We start from the raw sequence: 11703 nt of genomic DNA, 5'->3' as shown, positions 1-11703 counted from the left end.
CTAAATAATAAACTCCTCGCAAATAGTCGTTTTACATCATTCGCGGTTATTTTGTTAACTGCATAAATTAAACATTTATTCGTTAAGTACTTTTGTCGAGGGCTCTCAAGGTTCTGTCATGCTTTCTTGGATGGGTCCTCCTCATTCAAACCTCCATAAGTTCTTTATTATGTGAGTATTTATGCACTGCGCGTAATATCAATTCTGAACCTCACAGCGGTCGTTGGTGTTGCACAGGGGTTCCTCTACGACATTGTTTCCTACGTAAAACATGCAAGCACTCCTCGCACAACAATTTTACTTTTTACTGCAGCAGAGAGACTTCATCTTCCTGTTCTGACGCGGGAGCGGCCCTCAAGGTGCTAGAGCGCGTTCCGAGGGATCATAATAACGTTTTCCGTCCATCCATTCTAGCATAGAATCACCGTCCACCAATTGTTGTTTATGGTTTGTCGCCCTCGGTGTATTGACGCATGCAGAATCCTGGACCTCGAACACCGTTTCCGTATAAGTCAGTACTCTCAGGTCGGCATGTGCAGTTCTCCTGACACTCGTTGTTCTCCTCTTCCGTTGTATAAGTGCACTGTAAATTAAAAAAAAAACTACATATCACGGCCGTATCAAGCGCAGATGTTTCTAAATTTGAAAAGTTTATTGTCGGAAAGTTACGCTTAACTCGAAGCATATGGACGTATCTCGACTGAGTGAATATATTGCCCACGGATTACATTTTTCCTCTGCGCATGATTTTCCTTCTGAACAGATAAGTATCCAACAAGAGAGAGATGTTCTCATATGAACGGTAAAGCGCTTTCAGGCGACCAGGTTGTTACACCGTAAAAATGTGATGGTAACTCAATTAATCTATTCGAAAGAAAACCTTTAACGTTCACCTTAACTTTGCAAAGCTTGGGCAATCAACAAGAAGCCCTAATAATGTTAACACCGCCGAACACGTATCACTTAAGTAGTAATATTCATCTGGTATTGCCATCGGGTCGAGAAATTCATCGCTCATTAGCTCAATATTTCATATTATTTCATGCCTTACACATCACTTGAAAGTGAAGTTCCGATGCCTACGTTGCAGACGTTAATTACGCGTCTCCACTAGACGAACGGCTAAGTTTAGCTGGGCCAGCCGATACATAGCCGCACTAAAAACTTCTAGAAGGAATGCTTGTTGATCTGCTTCTACACCATGTTGGACAAGCAACTAGACTACTTAGCAAGGCGATATCCAGCGCTTAAGTCCCCCGTCGTGTCCCCCGCTTCTCTTCCTGGCGGAAGAGGAACCTCTACATGGGTCCAATCATGCGCGTTTCATTGTTACCAACTGCGCCCCAAAAATTTATTGGCCACGCCCTTCGTTAATTAGAGGAGGGTGCTCAACTGGGCGAGAATGACAACCTGTTAGGGTGCTGGCAGCTGGCATGCGGTTTGCCCACGTGTAGTTTTTTAAGAGTGAAGCTGTCTAGCAAATCGTTCCTTGTCCGAGGAACCAAAAAACTATCATAATCATAAACGGGCATGTGCCACTGCGAAGTGACGTTGGCGAGCCGAAGACCCCGAGTACGTGCAACGAGAGAATACTATAGGTAACGGGAAAGGCAACGGCGGCTGCGAGAAGACCCCGAAACGATGGAATGCCTACGCCAACGACGACGTTCCCATAGATCTATGAAAGGTGCGAACGCTCGCTTTCAACGCGAGGTTCTGTCTCTGGAGTTTGGACATCCGTGTCGTGTATGTGACTGTCTGTGGTTTAATTCGAACCTCTCTGTGCTGAGATTCAACGAACAACCTAGCATCAGCTAGCTAAAGCATAGCAATGACATAGACGCAACCTAGGAACAGCCTGCATCATCTAGCTAAGGGATAGAATTAAACCAGAAGCAACCAGATTAGTCTTCAGAATCGTCCAGTTGCGCTGTTTCAAGTCTTGCGCGGCTTAGTGCAAGCTTCGTCAATTTTTTCCGTGGGAATGGTCTGTTTCCTTTGCTCTCAGTCGGTGCACCTTGCAGTCTACGGCTTGTTCGGGGTACATCGCGGCCTTCCACGAACCTGACGTCACCGCCGGTACAGGTACAGAGGATCAAACGTCAGCGGCGAACGTTGGAAGAACAACACATCATTCAGCACTTCACGGCTCTAAAGGCAACCCTTTCACGTACAAGCGGGCCCGCCGGTCAGAGGGGGAGCCTGGCGTCCGTTAATCGGCATGACGACGGGTCGCAATAATGCCAATCCGTGACACATGCCCATAAATAACAGCAATAATTAGGAGGATCAACGATAAGCTTGAAAATACGAACGAACTAGAAGTGATGAGTAGTCGTTGAACAGGGAATGTAACCGAAGTCAAAGTTTCGGCAACGGGACGACAAGGCAGCCTTCCTTAGCAGCGTGTTTATGTACACTTCGCTATGTCTACCCCAGCCTCAAAAGTGGAGGAGGAGAAGAGCAAGTACGTGCGCAAAGTAGGGAACGGAGAGAAACAACCAAAAAGTTCTGCCATCTCCACTTCGCGAACACTGTCGAAACAGCGATGCTGATGCCCCCCCTTCGCTCACCTTCACCCATATTTATGCGCCTCTCATTGGTTCACCCTATTTGGCGTTCACCCTATTTGGTTCACCCTATTTGGCCGTCGCCATATTTGGCGTGGCGCAGCCCTTCCTCTCTTACCGAGTCTCAACCTTGCCACGCCGCAAGACCCCGTGACCAGCGATACGCCAACGGACGGGGAAGCCTCGACTAAGAAGAGCTTCGCTGTTAAAAAGCTCCGTTTTAATCCCACCTGCTACTATATGCTTCCAAGAGGCGCTGATGTACAGTACTCGCGAATTGAAACGCCATAGATTAGGGCTATGTAATGCACGTACTTTCCTTTATAGAGCTTCCATCTCGTGTCGTATTGGCGCACTTTTTACTCGAACAGTTACATCATAGCCAACATTACCTTTATAGGCCAGATTTGCAGCGATATCGATCATGGCAGTCATTACACGAAACAAATGATGTCGCGTTCCAATCCGTGAGTACTGCACACTTTCGCAGTATCGCTGTTCCACCAGCTAAACTATGTGGCAAGCGTGTATGGCCTGAAATGTATTTCGAGGTGTTCAATATAAGTGTCAAGTTATCGTCTTCTCGTACTTCAAACGTGAAAACGGCTGTTGGAAAACCAGAGAACTTGTAGTCTGCTGGTGATTTCTCCAAATGGCTTGTGTACGATTAAAGGGGTCATGAACCACTTTTCCAAGTAGTAATCTAATGACCTCAGTATCAGAGTTTACTGCATCCCGAATCGATTGCCGCAAAAATTTCTCGAATCCGTCAAGAATGAGCGGAGGTACGGGGGTTTGGTGCACGCTCTCAACGCTTTCTCTGTTTTCTCGTGCCGACGAGCGCACTGGAAGTTACACAGGGAGGGATGGCACGGGGGAAAGAAGTTACGTCAGCGCGCGTCATGAAATGCGATCGCTCTCCCGCTGTGATTCGCGTGCGCGAGTGCGGCTACCGTGTACTGAGGAGTGGGGCGCCGGCAAGTGGCGGCACCCCGTGGCAAGAAGCGCACCTGCTCCGAACGCCGGTGTTCGGCCAATAAGCATGCTATGTTTCTTGCGACGTAAACTGGCAGATCCGCGACGTCAACGTGCAGACGCCCCGCCCACCGACGAGAGTGAGAACCGGCCTCTGTTTGAAAAGAGGGTGCCTGGGGAAACGGCAACTTCGCGCTCCGATTGTGGCCTTTACGCGGCGCGCACGACTGTAATATTTTGCAAAGCAGTTCATAGCCGTGTCAGCTTTCCGCAGGACGTGTTTTTTCTACAAGCCCAAGGGGAGCTTCATGACCCCTTTAACTTAGAGAGCAAGAAAAACAAGGCACTGACCTTTTGGCCGCAATATACCTCTACATCGACAGCATTGGTGGTGTGCAGTGAATAGTCGATTGACTGCTTGACCCTGAAAATATTTATTTCGCTTTTTTAAAGATCGTCTGCCGCTAATTCAATTACCGAGTCGGAAAATATTTTTCCCTGCGAAATTTAAGTGAAATAATAACGAGTGCCCAAGGCTACAACACAACAGTATTTCAAACATAATGTATGAATCAGAGTTGTTAATAACGCGTTACAAGTAATCGATTACTTGTAATCAAATCAATTACATTTTTTGTAATTTTCTAATATAATCGATTACCTTTTTCAAACTGTAACGTTCTGCATAATTCGATTACATTTTCTTATAATTGATTAGCCGCAATCACTTACTTTTTTTTTTTCAAAATCTAGTTGTGACCAGTCTTCTACGTCAGTTCTCGTCCCGAAAACAATGCGACCGCTCTGTAGGGATCCCTCGTCCTGTTAGAGAGGTTGGGGGGAGGGGGGGAGGGCTTCCTACAGAGCCTGTTTTTTCACACTGTCCCTTGACTTACCTGCAACGCGTTACCCGAGCGCCAGCAACAGCGGAGCGCGACGCTTCATAGAGGACGTGGACACTATCATCGAAGCACTGCGCAACTACGAGCTAGTGCGCGAGGTGTTCCTACGTTATAACACAGCCATTCACTCCAGAGCATGCATTGAGAGAGTGTTCACAGTAGCAGCTGACCTCTTAATGAGGAAACGTGGAAGAATCAGTGACCACAACTTTGTAAAAACAACGCTTGTTTTAAGTTAACAAAGTGTAACACTATATCACAGAAGCCACAGTAAGCTCCCCAGCCTTCTCTCTAAGCTGCAAGCCGCAGTAGATCGTTATAGTAAACTTGTGTTATTGTGCTATGGCAATAACATTTTGAAGGAAAGTAACGCAAAGGTAATCGATTACATTTCTGTAATCGCTCAGTTACTTTTCAGGGGCTGTAATTGACCACTGTAGTCAATTACATTTTAAAGTAATTGTAATTGTAATCGGTTACTTACGTTCTCTAATGTGTACAAGTCTGGTATGAGTGCAATAGCGAAACTAATTCAATATTGGTTGTTACAGTGGTTGTCACAGTGGTGAAGAAAGAAAAACGCAGCTGGTAAAGATGAAAAGCTTTGTTGGGCGAACTTGTGCTCAGTAGAAGAAGCAACACTCAAAGTGAAGCGAGAGCGACAAGCACAGACGTCGGTTATTGGTAACCCGATCTGCGGTAAGGCGCGTGGGAATTTATACATGTGGCATCGAATATTCTAGCCCTATCACTGGTGGCCGCGTTTGTTCCAGAATAAACTGCTTGCATGGTCAAGCTTATCCGACCTATCTAAAATAATCGGGAATGTTGGACGTTCCGGCGTGGCGCGCCCATGGCAGTGGCTACACGTGTAGCGGGTCGGTTACATGAAAACAGAAAAAGAAGCGCGCGTGACAATATGGTTTTGACTATGGTATTCAGATTTTGAAACAGGCGTGTGCCTTCAAGCACGGAGCAAGAATTCTTGAGGAGGCGAAACTGCGCTCGCTCGGGCGTCCTAATAAAGTCACGAAATCGGGCACAGCGCTCACGCGCCCTCTGTCGAGAGAGTCCGCTAGCGGAGAAGGAAAAATGCGTGCGTCCCTCTGACCGCGCTCTCCGACGAAGCTCGTCGGTTCAAGGCCATTCGTCGCCGATTCGACGTTCGCGCTTCCCGCCCGAATGGATGTGTTTTTGTGCGTCCTCGCCGGCTCCATATTTTAACGCGACAGAGTTAAAGAGCCCGTTTCGCAGAAATACCGGTGTCAGTGTCCGTGGGACTATCAATTGAGAAGGCGATGCGCACGGGGCCCGATTACGCTATCGCGTTCTACTCTTAAAGGCGAAGCTCAAACGCACTCCAAGTTTTTTCGGTAAATTAACGAGAAAAATGGCGTCACATACAGGAAAATTACCAGCGTGATATCTTTTGTACAACGTGAAATCTATAATTTTTGATAACGTGAACTCAATGAGTTAGGTATAATTTATTTCAACGAATGATGGGACTCACCCTATATGCCATCAATTCAGATTTAGGTTGTTGCGGCGGCCGCATTTAGGTGGGGGCGAAATGCTAAAGGCCCGTGCGCTTACATTTAGGTGCACGTTACAAAACCCCAGGTGGTTGTAATTTCACATTGTCTTTTTTTTAGAACAGCAGACAAGTATCTGGGACAGCGCGCGGAAAGATTGAAGGCACGGCATCTCGTAACAACACTGGCCGTTTCGGTTTGTCAAGGAGAACTTCGCCACCAAGTTCGCCATAATAGCGCCGCCTGTCTATGTCACTGTCCGAGAAGTGCTTCTCGCAAGCGTAGCCACGAGGCGTCAGCTGTCGGTGTTTTCTTGGTATGGCGCGAGCCCACGCTTCCATGCTCACTGGGGCACTAGGAACTTCGATGGTAATTACCTTCTCCTTGCAGGACGCGTACCCACTGCTACAGTTCAGCACGACACATTTCCGCCCCATCCTGAAGAAGCACCGGTCGAAATCTGCAAAGCACTCTCCTCGGTCGCGGCGTGAAAAGCGCGCGCAAACATCGAGGAGTCGGCGCCGCCGGCGCAACGCGCGGAAGCCACTGAGAGCGCTAAAGAGAAAGAAACCAGCAAATCGCGAAGGGAACTTTCCGTCCCAAGGCCACCCACGCATGCGCGCGCACAACATGCGAGCGAGGAGCGAGGGGCGCGTGCATGCGGCGGCAGACGTCGTCTGCTCAGGGGCCACTACTAGCAGTTCGTTTCAAGCGCTGTACGGCCTATAATTCTGGCAGTATCGATTAGGAACTGCAGCTAAAATATCTGTCATATATACCGATTGATGTTACAGACAGAAATCTTAGAAATTTTACAATGTACGAGGCGCTATCACGATTTTTATGCGTCGCGTCTATAGAAGAGCATGTAAAAGATGGCAACAGGCCGAAAGCGTCATCTGTCGTGCTTCGGCGTAACCGCATTCCGCCGTGACGCTATCGCGCCGCCCTCGCGCGCTGCCGCGGCCGAGAGATTCTCCTCCTCAAATACTTCTTTCTCCGTGCCTTCAAGTCTACTCTCGCTGGTCGGCTGTGAAGGCAAGATAAAATGATGTCGTCACCTTCAAGGTTTTTTTTTTCATTTTTTCAGTGTACTTGGTTGCGTCACTATAGATAACAGGCCATGTGTTTCCCAAGCAGCACCTCTGAAACTGTTCCACGCCACCTACTGCTCCGCTGATAGTGACGCCAGCGAAGAAAGCTACTGCGTTAAGCACCGTTTCAATGTAGCAACGTCGGTGGCATTCGAAACAACCCACCGCAGGTTTGCGAAATCATTTACAGACAACTCTTTCACCTTCGCTTGCACGTTGTCTTAACGACTGTATACTTTCTGCCCTATACTTGCACAGGTAAGGCCGCACGTTCATTGTGGAATGCATATCACGATCTCATATATTTAACAATTTCGATTTGCGTGCCAGTTGTCGGGAATCCTTGTCCGTCGCCGAACTCATCTCACAACATGCACTCGGCTATATCTTCGAGCGCCTTATGTTCCCCAAGTTGTCACCTATGTAGACAACGCCTGCGAAACGCTGCTGGCAACTTTGGTCAGATCGTGTCAACCTTCCAGGGGATAACACAATGGCGAAGTTGCTGGATTACTACCCTATCTGAAAAACGTACAGCCGTCAGCACGCTTAACTCCAACGGTCCGCCGCGTGGCCTCGACCCGCTTCGACTGACGCCAGCGCCGCCAAGCGTAGGACACGGTATGTTTGCTTAAGCTAACGATAGGTGGAGCGCGGGTCGATTTCGCTAGTAAATTTCTGTTTCAATTCCGCCTGACGGGCGGGTCGAATACACACACTTAGCAGGTCCGTTTTTGGCACGTTTTGCTCGTGGCTACGTTTTCACGCCCGCCCATAAAATTCGTTGGAGTATGCTTAGACCCGTCGGTCAGGCGGAAGTGTAACAGAAATTTACTAGGATGGATGGATGGATGGATGCTATGAGCGTCCCCTTTATAACGGGGCGGTGACATGTCTGCCACCAGGCTCGAAGGATAAAAAAGAAAAAAAAGAAAAAAAAACTTCCTTGTTTCATGTTGTCCTAATGCCTTATCTACATTGATTAAATCTATGTTATTATAACAAAAAATATAAATTCACAGTCCATCTCTCTGCCTCTTAAGGCAGAATAACCTTTTTCCCCCAATTATTTATTTTTGTACTTTATCTCTACTACCCTAGTGAAATCGACCCGCGCTCCATCTATCGTTAGTTGCAGCAAACGTACCGTGTCCAACGCTTGGCGGCGCTGGCGTCAGTCGAAGCGGGTTGAGGCCACGCGGCGGAGCGTTCGAGTTGAGCGTGCTGACGGCTGTACTGTCGGCCGCAAAAGTTTGCGGGATCTGCACCGCGTGGCGGAGCGACGGAAAACTGCATTGCTGCGTGACCTACCGTGACGCGGCGGGTGTTGAGGGCATCGGCCGCGGCCTCCGCGATAGATCCGGCAACGGCACGTTGTGTAAACGCGCCGTCTCCAATCGCCGAGGCATATATAGCCTCAGCACCCGCCGCTTCACGGTAGGTGACGCAGCAATGCAGTATTTCGGCGCTCCGCCATGCGCTGCAGATCCCGCAAACTTTTGCGGCTGACAGTACGTCAAGTGTCATGAGGTGTACACGTCCTTTTGTATTTCACCTGAGGATCGCACAGTGCGCCGTTAACTTTTGGCTACAGCCGCTACCCATCATGCCAGTTGCACTAAACAATGCGACCTCTGTGCCTATTCAGGGAATTGTATTTCTTAGCCCTCTGTGGGTTTCCCTGTATTTTTTCCGCGATCATATAAAACCGGCTGTGGTATATTCATATAAGCTACAAAGAAATAGTATAAAACAAATTTCATCAAAATCAAGCCAATAGTTTACTAAAAAAAACTGGGACATATATATCCCGCTGGCTCATGAGTGTTTTCAAAAAGTGGGAAAACACTGTCCCACTGTCTCATGAAAGCACCATCTCGAGATTGCATCAACGGGTATTTGGGAGGAAACGGCCGAAGCAAGTGGCACAGAGTATCGCTTCTCAAGGTGTGCTGAGGAAAGATGTGGGGATCTCATTCCAGCAGTAGAACACCACCTGCACCTGGGCCTCTTGTGAACCGTCATAGGGCTGTGGTCTGTTCCTGTAAAGCTTACTTCACAGCGTGCACCAACCATTTCTTTCTTTTTTTTTGTCCATTTGCCTGTCCTTGCTTTGGCTGTCGAAATTGTCGAGTACAGCTGTTGTCCCTGAATGTGCGCCTACTTTTCAAGAGGTATATGATATCGAGAAAAATATTTCCATGCACCAATATCCGCAATTACGCTAAGGAATGAGCGTGGCAATATCGCAGGGGATTGCTTCGATGCATTTATCGGTCAAGTTATTCAGCAAATTTACAAAAACACGGGATGACGGGAAGCTAAAATCATCTCTCTGAAAAACCAGAAAAAGAGGAAATTATCCGGTATTTTGATTGGTAGGTTCTTTCCATCTGAAGAAGAAGAAAACTCAGGAGCTATCATGAAAAACTGATCGACATTGAACGTCACTGTAATACTATTTCCGCCCTTCGAAAGTGGGGTAAAAGATTTTCCCTCGAGAATTAATACGAAGGCTTAAGTAAGATATGAGTCATTTATCGTTGCGCTAGTTGCAACGGGTGACGTGGCAGAAAATGTTTTCTGTAGACCGAAAAGTGGTACCGCAGGTGTCCCGCTGTCGCACAAAGGGCAGCAAATCTACGAATGCTTCACAGAGTACATGTTTCACTTTCGTGTTATCAGCTATTTCTTTTCAATAGATAAGAATTTTTTTTTGACGCGGAAGGTACGAAATATACCGCGCATGCATGCAAACACGACGCTTGCGCGCTGCTAGCCGGCTCGTTCCATGCGGTTCGAACTGTCGTATGTGGCAAACGGGACTCTAACGCCCCGTCACATCGATCGCGTGCGAATTTGTATCATAGGTGCTTTTACCCAAACTGTGCCGCATGCTTCCTGTTATTTCCTTACCTTTATCCGTTGCCCGTGTTAAATTAAGACAAATGTTTCAATATGACATGTTGTGACAAAATTGTGTAGAAGCAAAAAAAAAACAAAGAAAACGACGCAAGCATGTCCATTATTAACACACACGATCATTTGCGCCCGCTGTCTTAGCTAACGTCGGATGCCCTTTCGTTTTACCGCGTCCCTAGCGACCTAGAAAAGCGGAGCGGAAACTATGCGGCGACAAAAACATTATACGATGTCGGATATCACCCTCTATATTTCAGCAATACTCACAGTAAAACGACAAAGAAAACGAGTAGCGTGTGTGCTAGCATCCTAGTCGGAGTCATAGTGGATGAAAATGCTACGTGCGCCTTTTCCTGCAGTACATCGGTGATTTGAATTTCTCCTGCGTTATATAGTGCGTCGTTCGCCACAATAAAAGAAACGCTATTTTTACTTACATATGTGTGGAATGAAATATTGCCACATGTATGTTTCACTCTAGCTCTTTTTTTTTAGGCAAGCACAGCAACGTTTCGCAGCTGTTCTCTGAAACAGTCGTCCACCTCGGTATATTGGATCCCGGCCGCGGCGGTAGCATTTCGATGAAGGCGAAATGCTAGAGGTCCGTAAAGTGGGCAATCTCAGTGAACACCGGATGGTAGATATTTCCAGAGCCCTCCACTACGGCGTGCCTCATAATCATATCGTGGTTTTGGCACGTACAACGCCAGATATTATTATTATTATTATTATTATTATTATTATTATTATTATTATTATTATTATTATTATTATTATTATTATTATTATGAAAGAATGCCGGCGCAGAAGCACTGTTTGATTTCGCTTGGCAAAGACGGCTGGTTTCATATCTTTTTCCAGCTTTTTTTCACCATAAACTCCAATATCTGTGAAGCGTTGCAGTAGTGTTGCCGAGAATATTGCTGTATTTTGCGCCTGTACTTCGGCTTAGTCGGATATAAGTCATTCGTTTCTTTGTTCAAAAAATGTTTTATGGAAATTAGGCGTATATTGTTGCAAGGAAACGTAATTATGCAGCTCACTGCCGCATATTTTTCAAAGCTAAAAAAAGGGTATTCAAGTAAAGAGCCCCGAAAGCAAACCGGACGCTCATGCAAAGGAGGTATTCAGTTCTCCGCGAACTGACCCTCGCAGCTGGAAACAATGCACTAGCGCCGTTTACGTCTGCTAACTAGTGATGCAGAACTATCGATGGTACTATCGATAGTATCGATAGCTGAGTCACTATCGAACTATTGATGGTAAAAAAAAAATCACAGCATATCCACGGAGTGAATGATGATGAGTGGGCGAAGCTGCGGAGGTTCATCGGTAAACCGTGAATCTTCCGTGAATTCTGCCCAGTACATCATCACCGACGTGAGATCGGGCGCGTTTATACTAAAGGTTCGATGAGTTATGACGACTTGCAGCGCACTTTAATTTTACATGTACGCTGTGAATTTTCATTGTTTAGAAAACCATTGCTTAGAAAACATCTGGCGTCTTTCGTTAAGCAGCTGGCGTCTTTTCGTTTTGCTTTAGAAACATCTGGCGTTCTTTCGTTTTGCTTTTACAAAACATCTGGCGTCTTTTGTTGGTTTATTTCATCAATCAACGGCGTTTTGAACAAAATTTTTATTGTTTAATCACGCACAGGAGAAATCTCACCAGGCACTACCTTGGAGGTAAAGAATGGCTGCTA

General features: G+C 46.8%; 1 long non-coding RNA gene across 1 annotated transcript; it reads right to left on the bottom strand.

Annotated features, from left to right (window-relative positions):
* Nucleotides 1-287: 287 nt before the first annotated feature.
* Nucleotides 288-10408, bottom strand: LOC119388950 (uncharacterized). The gene is made up of 3 exons (XR_005182920.2): nucleotides 10266-10408; nucleotides 3897-3969; nucleotides 288-583 (listed from the first exon to the last, which is right to left on the bottom strand). It is a non-coding gene; the product is annotated as an uncharacterized LOC119388950 (long non-coding RNA).
* Between the last annotated feature and the right edge of the window lie 1295 nt (nucleotides 10409-11703).

Source organism: Rhipicephalus sanguineus, chromosome 4, assembly GCF_013339695.2.
Source record: "Rhipicephalus sanguineus isolate Rsan-2018 chromosome 4, BIME_Rsan_1.4, whole genome shotgun sequence".
NCBI lineage: Eukaryota > Metazoa > Arthropoda > Arachnida > Ixodida > Ixodidae > Rhipicephalus > Rhipicephalus sanguineus.
The sequence above is the reverse complement of the archived record's forward strand: the minus strand, read 5'-3'. Positions and strand labels throughout refer to the sequence as shown.